Source organism: Rhinolophus hipposideros (genome assembly GCF_964194185.1).
Source record: "Rhinolophus hipposideros genome assembly, chromosome: 9".
NCBI lineage: Eukaryota > Metazoa > Chordata > Mammalia > Chiroptera > Rhinolophidae > Rhinolophus > Rhinolophus hipposideros.
The window spans coordinates 26421059-26433542 of NC_138055.1; the positions used below are offsets into that span (position 1 = coordinate 26421059).

Genomic DNA, 12484 nt, shown 5'->3' on the forward strand with positions numbered 1-12484 from the left:
TCATTGATGCTAAAACAACATCAGTAAATGGTCAGTTGAGAACACAAAAATAGAGTAATAAAAGAGCAAAGGTTTTTCATGATCTCTAGCTATGTTCAGAGGAGTAGGTACTCTGATTATATGGCTCTGTTTGTCATTCAAAACATAGAGTGACCATTCACATTTGGTGCTAAGAATAGTATGTGAATCAAGACTAGAATGACCCTATATGCAAGGGGCTGATGGTCCAGACCAGCACTGTCCAAATGAGCTATAATTTAAGACCCAAATATGAGCCACATATGTAATTTAAAAATTACTGACAGCCAAAATAAGTAAATAAGAACAGATGAAATTAATTTTAATACATTTTACTTAACCAGATACAGTCTAAGTACTTGTATTATCCTTTCAATATTTAATCAATATAAAATTTTAATGATATTTTACATTCTTTTTTAAATTTTTGGTACTATCTCCAAACTTTGGTGTGTATTTTAAACTTACAGCACATCTCCATTTGGATTTGCCACACTTAAAGTGCTCCACGTGGCTAATATATTGAGTTGCACAAGTTTTCTACACAACTTGAAGTTTAGCCTGAATAATTTTTCAGAAGCCTATTGTGGAAAAGTTCCAGCCCTCCAATCTGGACCACACATTTGTCTATGGAAACCCATCAAGATAATGCTCCCTGTTGGGTTTGCTTTAGCTTACTTATGACATATAATACACAAAGAATTTATACGAACCACAACTCCATAATTCTGAGTAGCTGTATGATAGTGTCACTGATAAATTCCAGGCCATGGAAATAAAGTTAATTTACAATATCTATTCCATGCCACCACTGCCTTTGCAAACATACACTTTCCTTCTTTTAACTTTAATTTATATCTGCATACCAAAGTAAAGATATATTATGAGTGGTCTTCATTTTCATTAAGAGAACTAAGAGCTGGAGAAGTAGGGTTTGGGAGTGACTGTGACTTAACCCTCTTCTATAGGAAACTGGATTTAGGATTTGGAAAATGATGCACCTTTAGATCTGAGATTATTGAGAGGGCAGAAGCAATTATTGAGAAGTTTGAAAAGCAGGTTTTTAAAAACTTGCTTATTTCAGCATATGTTGATTTTATATAAAAGTTCCAGCTTCTACAAGACTTTGTTGTGTTTGTTTTGCTTCTTTTGTTTTTTTCTAAACTATTTAGATACATTCTTAATGTTTCTCTAAAGACTAGTAAATTGGCTTACTGGTGGTTAAAGAACTTGAAAAGATTGTCTAATAAATAAATAAGAACTGGAAGGAAATCTTAAAAAATATCCATTTAAACCCCAGTCATTTTACAAATGAGAATCAGGAGATTAACAAACTATCTCAAACTAATTCATCTATTTGTGGCAAAGCTAGAACCAAAACCTGAGTTTCCTTACACTCAATCCAATGCTCTTTCTGGATTGAACACTACCCTTCTGGTTGGAAAAAAATCCCCATGTTCTGGTATTGCGTCTAGTGGTGTTTGAAATCTCCTCTCTAGTTAAGTACATAATTGAGATCTGGTAAAATGTAAAACATGCAGAGAACTCTGTAAACACCCTGAACTCACCTTGAAAATAGAGCCAATTGAGCAAGGCTCTCTGGCCACCAGAAGATACTCATATCTTTTCTATAAGGCCCTTTGGAGGGGAAACTAAACAGCTGTGTAAAATTGTACTTTTTAGCATTTTGGAGCTAACTCTGAAATAATGAATAAAATATACTATCTTCTTCCTGAGAAAGCTTTCTTCTGTTGCTTTCTGCACACATCACTTTTCTTTTACTTGATTTAATTTGCTTTCTCTATTTTCATCTTCTTTATTACTTCCCTTTATATCCTCACTTGTTTAGGAATTAAATTTCATGGGATAGCTGAACTAAATTTTTGTCTAGAAGACCTAATGACTTATGTTTTTTTTTTGGTAGGTATGATAATTCTGGAAAATAGACTTGAACTAAAAGGAGAAAAAAAGGAAAAACATCCAATACGTGTCTTCTTCAGCTTTTGCTCTTCAAAATTCTTTCTTTTCTCTTTAATTTGAATTCTTTCTCTTAGTCAGACTTCCATTTGATCACTATTAGCATCCCTAACTGCTCACTGTAATGATCTGCTTAGTACTCATGTTTTGAAGACAAATTTGGTTTTGATAATCCCCCAAGCATAAGAACTTTGGAGTAGAAATTGAGAATGAGAAACTTTGGGAGGTAAGGAAGAGCTGGCTCTTAAAAAACGGACAAGCGAAAATTATTAGTCAAGTGCCATTAGAGTTTTGACTTCCCTATGATAAGGTCACAATGTTGAAAAAAAGATACACACACACACACACACACACAATTACCATAAACTAGCAATATTTGCTAGTGTATATCTGAGTGTGTATTTATTTTTATATTATGAACTAAACATAAACAAGGAGAGTAATATCCACCTTGTCCAAGTTTTTAGATATCTAGGAATCTTACTGAACTGTGAGCAAACTATTTCTAGTCCTCTTCCTTTTATTCTGCCTTTACCTGAATCTCATATACCCATCACTATCGGTCTTGATCTTTTCATAAGTATAGAATAAGTATAAGTATAGAATAAGTATAGAATAATAAGTATAGAATAAGTATAGAATAATAGAATAAGTATAGAATAAGTATAAGTATAGAGAGCAGAGTTCGGGCAAAAACAAGTATTACAAGATACTTGTGTGGTATTTTACAATTTACAATTACAAATAAGTTTGTTGCAATTTTCAGAAACACATCCACCTATACTGTTTTGCTTTGAGCCACGAAATATCATTTCAAAAACAGTTTTAGTGAAACAAAATGTCTTTTATTTGCATTCCTGTTTAGGCAACTTACAGTGATTTTCAACATCTTGACTCTGAAGCCAGTTTTTTTTTCTTTTCTTTGACTTTTTATGACATTAAAGGTGAAAAAGGAGTAATAAATAAATAAAAGAATAGTTTCAAAGGAGCAATTTTAGAATTTTTAAAGAAGAAAGTAAAAGCTTTAGAGTTTAAAGTGATCGCACACTAGGGATCCCCACAGTAAGAGTTTACGTGAAAAACTTACAATGAAACACTTAAGAGTTGTGAAATTTCAAAAGGAAAACTTAAATTCTGGTAGGCTAATTTTTACAAATGAGATTTTAAGAATCAAGTGGAGTGGTTTGTTTTCGGAGGAGGTTACTTTGTTTTGTTGGTGGTTGGGGGTAATGTTTTTGCATGTGTGTGTGTTTATGTGTATATTATTATATTATTATTAGTAAACTCAATTAAGCTAAAAACATAGCTTCAGAATGACATGATATACAGAAACATGTTACAGTAAAGGAAAAGAGGAAGAGCAAATATGAGATGGATTGACTCCACTAAAGCAGCCATAGGCATGAGTCCACAGGAGCGGAACAGGGCTGTTGAGGACAGGATATTGTGGGCATGACTCATTCATAGGGCTGCCAGGAATTGGAGCCAACTCAACAGCACATAATCCATACACGTTATAGTAAAGACATACATTTCACTGTTTGGCTGTGGCCACTGCTATTCTCCTTTACCTCAATTTCATGAGTTTTTGTTCAGATTCAAGGTTCATAATCTATAATTATAATGAAATGAAATATTGTCCTAAAGCTAAAGTGTGGAACCTGACATTTAAAGGGAGCTAGAAGGCATATCACAGACTTAGAAAGTAAGAGAATGCCATTTCATTTGAACTTCACTAATGTATAATTATGCTAGCCAGCCACTTTGTTATCTCTAACAAGAGTAAACCAAAAGAACACAAGCTAAGTTGTACCAAAAAGGATCTCAGTTTACAGCACCTAACTCTGAGATGGTGAGAAATTCAACTGTGTGACAAAATGACTTTGATGTGTCCCTATGTGAGAAGGTTCTAAAGACAATCTTTGTGGGCAAGTGGTTGGTGATTGGATGGCCTTGACTTACTCTGAAAAGCCCACAGGGATGTGTTTAATTGGTATTTGTATTACCCAGGTTTGAAAGGAGCAAGAGTCTGCTCTGAAGGGTGATACGCACTTCACTCCACCACTAAATGCTTCTTCATAGTTTAGGAAATAATATTCACCATGGCTACTCAACAGGTATAACTGGGCACACCTTAGCCCTAGTTTCTGATCTCAATGTATTCTGGTCCCTCAAGACTAGTTGGCATTTTTCTGCCCTCTATTATGACTGAAACTCTTAAGCAAGCTGTACATACCTACAGAAATAGGCCACCATGTTGTTCGAAATAGAAGTCTGTCAAGAAAATGCTGGATTGGGATTACCAATGCCTTTTCCTCCCGAAGGGGACGAAACTCATTATTATGGTCTAGGTGCTAGACAGAAGCCTCGTTTTATCACTTCTACTCCTTACACCAGCTATGCAAGATTGGTGTCGTTACCCTAATTTTACAGATGAGGATACCAGAACTCAGAGTGGTTATGTGAGTTTCCTAACATCATAGAGCTAATAGATCAAAGAACAATGATTCCAACTCAGGTCTCTCTTTCAAGGTTCAAGCCAGGACCATTTATTAACTCTACACTAATGCTTCCTCTGGCTCTTATCCATATAGATTATGTGAGGCTACCAGCTCTGGAAAGTAATCTAACATTCATTCAGAGAGGCAAGTTTACTTGAAAATTGTAGATGAAGTCATATCATTGTATGGTTACCTTTCCTCCTCCCACGTCCTTCCATTTCTATCAAACTCAGAGGCTTAGACACGTAGACGCAAAGTGAAAGGGGTAAAGGGTATATGTAGAGTATAATAAGTGACTAGACTATGGCTGTTTTTCTGTCTTTTTATACACTGAATATATAGGTATATATATATATATATATTCAGAAATGAATATATGTATATATGTATATATATACACACGTATATACACTATATATACAAATATATGTATATATGTACATGTATACATATATATACACACATATATTTGTTTCTGTCTTACATGCAAGGATTAAATTCCCCTTCTGCTATAGTACCCCAACACCATTTACATTTTCAATTTGATGTAAGTAAATTAAGTTGCATGTTATTTGTGTTGCAATAGAAGAATCAGAGAAAATTCTGACTGAGTTTGTTTCTGTGGTTTTCTTTTTTCTTATTCCAAAAAGAAAGCCAATATTTTGGCAGTTGGTAGTCTACAAGACTGAAGGCAGAAACTGACTCAAGATCTCTCTTTATGTTGTGAAAATCCAAACCACCAAAGATCATATGCTAGGGTATTTTGAGTGGAAGAGGAGAAGAGCTGGTGTCTTTATAAGGAGATATGCAAACGCAGATGCCAAGGCAAGAAGATTCTCATACCTGGGAAAGGGACAATAATAGCATATGGTGGGTAAATAGGACTGTGGCCGGCTCCCTCTAGTGTCCTTTGGACGGACTTTGTGGTGTGGGGGATGTCTGCATGGTGGGCACATTTGGGTAGCATCATGCTCCTCGATGTTCTCAATTCTAGTAAAGACTCCCATGAAGGCTGTGGCATAAAGCCACAGAACCACCAGATTGATTGTTCTACCAAGCTTGGACAATGCCCATTTCAGCAGCAAGTGTAAATACAGTGTAGACTAAAGTTTGCTCTATGGAGTAAGGGTCGTATGTGGGGTGGACGTGGGTGGGGATGGGAGGCAAAGTTCCATTAATGCCTGAATTTCTTATAACTTTGGTGGGATGGGTTCTCCAAATAAGACTACTTTTGAGTTAAAGGAAATAATGTAAGCTGAATATTTTTGTCCTTTAGATCCATTCCCCACCTTTTTTCTTCTCTGCTCTGTGCTCCAGGGGCTAGCCTTGCTGGACAGCTTCTACAGACTTCTTTGCCCTCCTGATTCTTGTTGTGTCCAGCCATTAGGAGGCACGGGTAGGAGATCAGAGGAAGAGAACAGAATGAATCGAGATTTCCGAGGATCCCTCCCTATAGGTTGACTGGGTCCTTTTCCTGAAAGCAGCAGATCCTGTCAGGTGGACCTCCCTTATAGTCACTCTCTGGCTGGGTTCCAGTAACCATTCCTTCTTCTTGCCCTCTCAAGTCTAAAATCTTTAGAAACTTCTCCATTGTTGTTAGCTTGCAGTAGGACAGGGGAGCTGCACTATTCCTGGTTGACTTCCCTTAATCCTATCTATACCTTTTAAGTAATTTCTTTGTTGAATCCTCCTCAATTAATTACCTTTTATTGTGCCATCTTTTTCCTGCCAGGACCCTTATGCATTATATGGCTTTCTTTTTTTTTTTCCCCTCACATCTGAGCTTATGGACTCATAACCCTTTATGTACATTTTTTTTTTTTTTAGATTACCAAAAATCCTTGTGTGGTTCATACCAAGAGCTATAGAGCTATGAGTAGATTACAACTCCTAGCACTGAACCCAAATCATTTTGAGATTTTAGCACTGAAACTCCCACATCCTGGGAAATGCCTCAGTCCCAGGCCAATCGGATGATTGGCTAACTTAGTTATGACTCTGGTGTAGTTGGGTTGCACTCTCAGAAGTCCCTAGTGCTTTGTGTCTAGTAGAGTATGATGAGACAGAATTCAACAATTACTACATAATTCTATATATAAGATTGTCTAGAAGGAGATAAAGGAAATTAGGATAAAAGCAACCAGCTCAACAATTGTTTCAAATTTTAAAAAATTATTTATTTACTTTTTTCAGTTACAGTTGATGTTCAATATTATTTTATATTAGTTTCAGGTATACAGTATAGTGGTTAGACATTTATATAATTCATGCATTGGAAGTTACAAAATAGTCACGGGGATGTAAACAAAGTATAGCATAGGGAATGTAGTTGATAATGTTGCAACAATTATGTGTAGTGCCAGGTGGAACTAGAAAAATATTTTTTAGTGGGGTATGCTTTTAGGACCCTCATTTCAGAATGAATTATTTAAAATTAAGCCACTTCTTGAAGATGGAGGAGCAGTGGTTTCAGAATCCTGGGTGAAAATTAATCTCCAAACCTGGACATGACATCTGAGGCATGGTTCAACATGTTGAAACAGATGATAGAGCTAGGAAAAGGCCATTTAGCTTGTTATGGAAATGACTACCAGACACAGAGAGGGTATTGAGAAGATACAGTTTCCACCCCAAGAGAAAAGACAGTTCTATATTGGTGAGGCTAAGACTGAGATGGCAAGGAGCTGAGAAAAAGAACATGATCTATGGAATGCCTGAGGAAGTCAACCTGAATGGGCCACTAGTGCACTCAAGTAAAACTTTTCATTGGCTGTGGTTGAGGTACTTCAGAGCTGGTTCCAGAGGCTTAGATCAGAAAATATGGTAGGTAAAACTCTTAAGTGTTGCCAGAAAGTTAGGGAAAGCTGACTATACAGTAGTCTCCCCTTACCTGCAGTTTTGCTTACCACAGCTTTAGTAACTCAAAGTCAACAGTGGTCCAAAAATATGAAGTGGAAAGTTCCAGAAACAAACAATTCATAAGTTTTAAATTGTGTGACATTCTAAATAGCATAATGAAATTTTGCACTGTCCTGCTCTGTCCTGCCTGGGATGTCAATCATCCCTTAGTCCAGCATATTCACATTGTATATACTACGTGCCCATTAGTCACTTAGTAGCCACCTCAGTTGTCAAAGAAAGATCACATTCACATAACTTTTATTACAGTATATTGTTATAATTGTTCTATTGTATTAGTAGTTATTGTTGTTAATCTCTTACTGTGCCTAATTTATACATTAAACTTTATCATAGGTATATATGCATAGTAAAACAGATTCTATACAGTATTCAGTACAATACGTGGTTTGAGACACCCAGGGGGTCTTGGAACATATCCCATCAGATAAGGAGGAACTACTATATTCATAGTAAGGTTAGAGACTTTGTTACAAAGAATCTGCCCTTAGATCCTGGGGAAGAGTGCAGCTGACTCACTTAGCACAGGTGTGGGCAGGAGCAAAGATAAGCATCTTTCCCTGCAAAAAGCTTAACTCAACTGAATTCAATCCCTTTTCAAACTTCTCCCAAGTAGTGAAGCTGGTAAAAAGGGGAGATGAAGAAGCTGTTTCCTTCAACAGCAGGGAGGTGGAGTTCAGAAAGATGGGCCTTTTTCAGTCATGTGGCTCAAGCCCTGCAAGAGAATAGATCAATGTCCTTGCTTTGCTTCCATGTCTTCTCTGTAAAAGACTTTCTCTTAGCTCTTGTCAGTGGAACACTCCTAATCACTTCTGGTTTGGCTCTGCATGATTTAAATAGACTTTTGTTCTAATAAACTCAAATATTTTAATATGCCTCAGTTTATCTTTAGTACCACACACTGCTGTTCTATTATCTAAAATTTCAAGTTATCTGAGGCTAATATAGCCTGAACCAGCTCTGTCAATGGGTAGATTTGGGACTGTTCTGGAAGAAAGACATTTTTCCAAGAGAACACAGTTCCTGAAACGGACAGGTAAGAAATATCCCGCTATGCTCAGTTTACATATTCAGCTCTTAGGGAAAATATTGCTTTGATACTGTAATTTATAATAAACATATATTTGGTTTTCCTCCCCATTCCTGGCACAGAGCTCTTAATATCCTTGCAATTTCCTAAGTGATGAGAGTAATAAAGGTGTATTTTGCTCTTCATAACAAGCCCCTTTAACCACAGGGGACTTTATGTTAATGAGGTAACTTTTGGAAAGCCCTTGAGGTAAGGGGACTACTTACCAGGGGAAACAATCAAGTGATTAGAGGGTTGGAACTTTCAGATCTATCCCTTGATTTACAGGAAAGTGACAATGGCTAGAGATTGAGTTCAATCAGCAATGGCTAATGACTTAATCAATTATGTCTATGTAATGAAGTCTCCATAAAAACCCCAAAGAATGGGGTTTGGCGAGCTTCTGGTTTGGTGGACAAACATAACTATACCATGTAGTCAAGTACATTTTTCTGTCCTTACATATTACATTTACTTTTAAAACTTATAAATCTATCAATTGCTGTGATAAAACCACAGAGAAGTTGGAGTAGTTCTTAGTAATGCACCAAGAAGGCCTCAAAGCAGACAATATGACATCTTGATAATTGGTTATGATAATCATTATCACTTGGCAGAGTGGGGACGGGAGCAAAATGACGGTGATAAAGAGAAGAGCATAATGTGAAATCTTACTACATCTAAGCACCCAAATTAAGACAGACAACACATTATATAAATATATGTGTGTGTATATATATATATCTATATATATATATCTACATATATATGAAATATGGGCCCTTATATATTTGATATATTGTGTCACTTATCCATTTAATATATGTCAGATTTGTAACCTTTGCAGCATCTAACATATGGTGGAGATTTAATAAAATTCCAAGATAGTTAAGAAAATAATATTTTATTAATTCCTGTTGGTCAATTATAATACTCATGATCAAATGGCAAAAGAGATCCTAGTTATAAGACTCTGCTATTAATTTTCAGCTTTTCAGAAAATAATCAACTTAATTTGATTAGGTAATTAAACAAGGCCTAATTTTAGCCTTGTTTTCCTATTTGTTATGGAACTTGGGAAACAATATACCTACAGAAAAGGGCTCCTGATTGCTAAGTGGTTCAAATTTAAAAGCAGAGCCTAACAGCCATTTCTAAACAGGGGCCTCTCCTGCAAACCACACTTCAGGGAGAAGCCTGTACCGAACTGCCCGCCTGCACTGTGTTCCTGCCATCTGAGCCAGCCCTTACAAAGGAGTTCCTGGAATAGTATTTCAACCAATAGGACCGAGGCTTTCCCCATCCAATTGGAGCTACACAGCTATATCCCCATCAGCATCTTTATCGACCAATCAGAGAGGCTCCATTCTGACAAATGAGGACAGGGCTTTTTGGACCAATCAAACTTCAAGGATTTGGAGTCCTCATTTGCATAAGGACAGACCAATCAGGGACTAGGGGCAGGGATTTCTATGTATATAAGCCAGCTCCCCTCTGGCTTGAAGAGCACATTTTCCCTTTCTACCATATGTGGAAAACTGTTTCCCCAGCTGGGACTAGAGCTGGACCAGGGCTGGAGCTGGAGCTGAAAGATGGAAAATGTCTCGCAGACCAGTGCAGGGCAGAGTGGACCAGACAGGACCAGACTGGAGCAGAGCAAAGCTGTCTAGAGGGAGAGGGGTCTGGCCCCAGGGCCATCTGGCCCCGGGGTCACCTCATAGCCATGCTGTGCTGCTTCATAATTAAGCTGTAGCATTATTGAGCTGTTCTACAGTTGTGCTGTTCTCACAGCCATGCTGTATCACACTTGAGCTGTTTGCACTGAATGAAGTTTCCTTCTTCACCTCACCCCAAACTGGGGATTCCTGTTGGCGTGGAATAGGTACCAACAATCATTAGTTGACACTATAAAGAGCCATAACAATGCTGACCCATTTCTCAGTATTGCTCTGAGGAATAGCTTGTAAAAAAGTGTAAAAGACTTCAATAACTTAAGAGTTTCTCATAAAACTGAGTTAATAATGACAGGGTATCTCTGCTCTATACAGCACCATAGACTTTGATTATAAAAGATGGAGTGAGGGGGATCTGTGAAGACCCACCTGCCTGCCAGAGGCAGTAAAGAGCTTCATGTGATATCCCACGTGAATGCTGTGACAGTAAAGACATAAGTTATTGTTATTATTTGGGAACATAATTCCTTGAGCTGTGCACAGTGTACCTAAGCAGAATCAAATGAATAATGAAACAAAATTTCAAAACAGTTACCAAAAGGTAGGCACTCAGATAGCCCAAGAAGGTTGTTTTACATGCTTAAAATTCTCAGAGTTTGACTCAGCATGCCCTTTCCTTGCTCCTTTACTCTTGCTCTCTCCCAGCCCCTGGTCAACCTTCAGCAATGCGAGCATCTCTTTACTTTTACATACAGAGACTGCCTGTCACCAGGGGGAACTAATTTGAGTTATTCATCCTAAAAGCTTCTTCTACGACATCTGCCCCACTAGACTGACATTCTACCAAGTAGAAAGTTTTACATTTCAGTTAGGGTACTTTTGGCAAACAGATTTCATATTTGTGCAAACTTCAGTTGTTCAGTAATGGCTGCCTGGACTGCTGTGTTGAGAAGGACTCTGAAGTAAGAGCTTGTCTGAGCTCAGCATGCAGGAGAACCTTGATGGATTACTGATGTCTAGCAAGGTTGGATAAAGGGATTAGTGGGAGCATTCCTGGATCAGATCTGACATTGTAAGTAAATGTATTGTCTCCTCTGGAAATCTTTTTATTTATGTGCTGTCACATCTCCATGCATTTTTACAGACTGTTTCATCTATCTGGAATACCTTTTCCCCTTCTTCACATCTGAGAGCTTTTACTACTCCTTCCAGACTGTATTCAAACTTTACTTTCTCTATGAACCCTTCCCTAGCTTCCCCAAGCATTTGCTGAGATCACTAGATTGTGAACCTCTGCAAATCTGGTTCATGGTCTTCTTCACCATACCACCTCTACAGCACCAGCAGAATGTCTGACTAAATCAGGCATCAAAAGAATGATGAGCCAGTAAATGTTAACTCTCAAGAAAAATCACGTTCTATGGGAGACAAGAGAAAACAAGTAGTATTTAATATAGACAGTTGAGTATGAAAACAACAAGACACAGTAACTTAAAGCATTGTGGGGATTTGGAGGCTAAGAAAAATTGGGGAATAAGGCAAATAATCATGTAAAAATGACATTTGAGTGACACCTTGACAAATAGATAATATTTGACTGGGAGAGGTGACAGGTCTATCTACCTCCTCATAAAGAGAGAGGAGGCATTTTTATCATTTGTATCATTAACAATACAATATAGACTAAATTATGCTATAAAACAGACTCTTTTGTATTGACTAGCCAGAGAGGGTGAGCAATTATGGTGTAGAAGTTCAGGATCAGCTTTTCCCCCCCTGGGAACAGGGTCTAACAGCAGAAAGACTAAAGGATTATTGGAGCAATGTAGATAAAAATGGAGACTAGATGATGAAAAATAAATTTCCCCACATCTTATTTTTGTCTGATTCGGTCTGCCAACAAGGTCTTTATAGATTAAGATATAAAAGTAGTGAACATTACTTAGAGGAAAGTAAAAGGCAAGGCATGGAAATTGACTAAATGAGGAAGCAATTCTGCGATGAAAACTTCTGGTTTATAACTGTAGCCAAGACACTTGAGATGGGAAAGATAAAGGTAATATGAAAACTCATCTTTGTAGAAAGGCAAGCATTTGGCCTCAAACTGTTTGGGTTTGCCTCAAGTGTTTGACTGAATTTTTGCCCAAGTGATCTTGGGATTCTGTTTTCTTGTTTGCAAAATGGGAATGATGATGGTTATAATGATGATGACAATTCATGGGGCTCTTGTGAGGATTAAACAAACCAATGCACCTAGCTCAGTGCCTTGCACATGATAGGACTCTAATATATAGTGGCTAATACATTTGAATGCCTACTATGTGCTA

At 37.3% G+C, this 12484-nt stretch overlaps 1 protein-coding gene across 1 annotated transcript in view; it reads left to right on the forward strand.

Annotated features, from left to right (window-relative positions):
• Window positions 1–10836: 10836 nt before the first annotated feature.
• LOC308502071 (uncharacterized protein) overlaps window positions 10837–12484 on the forward strand; it is a 42899-nt gene continuing 41251 nt past the window's right edge. The window contains exon 1 of the mRNA XM_081059314.1: window positions 10837–11229. The gene's annotated coding sequence lies outside the window, so the exon portion shown is untranslated. The remainder of the gene's footprint in view (window positions 11230–12484) is intronic.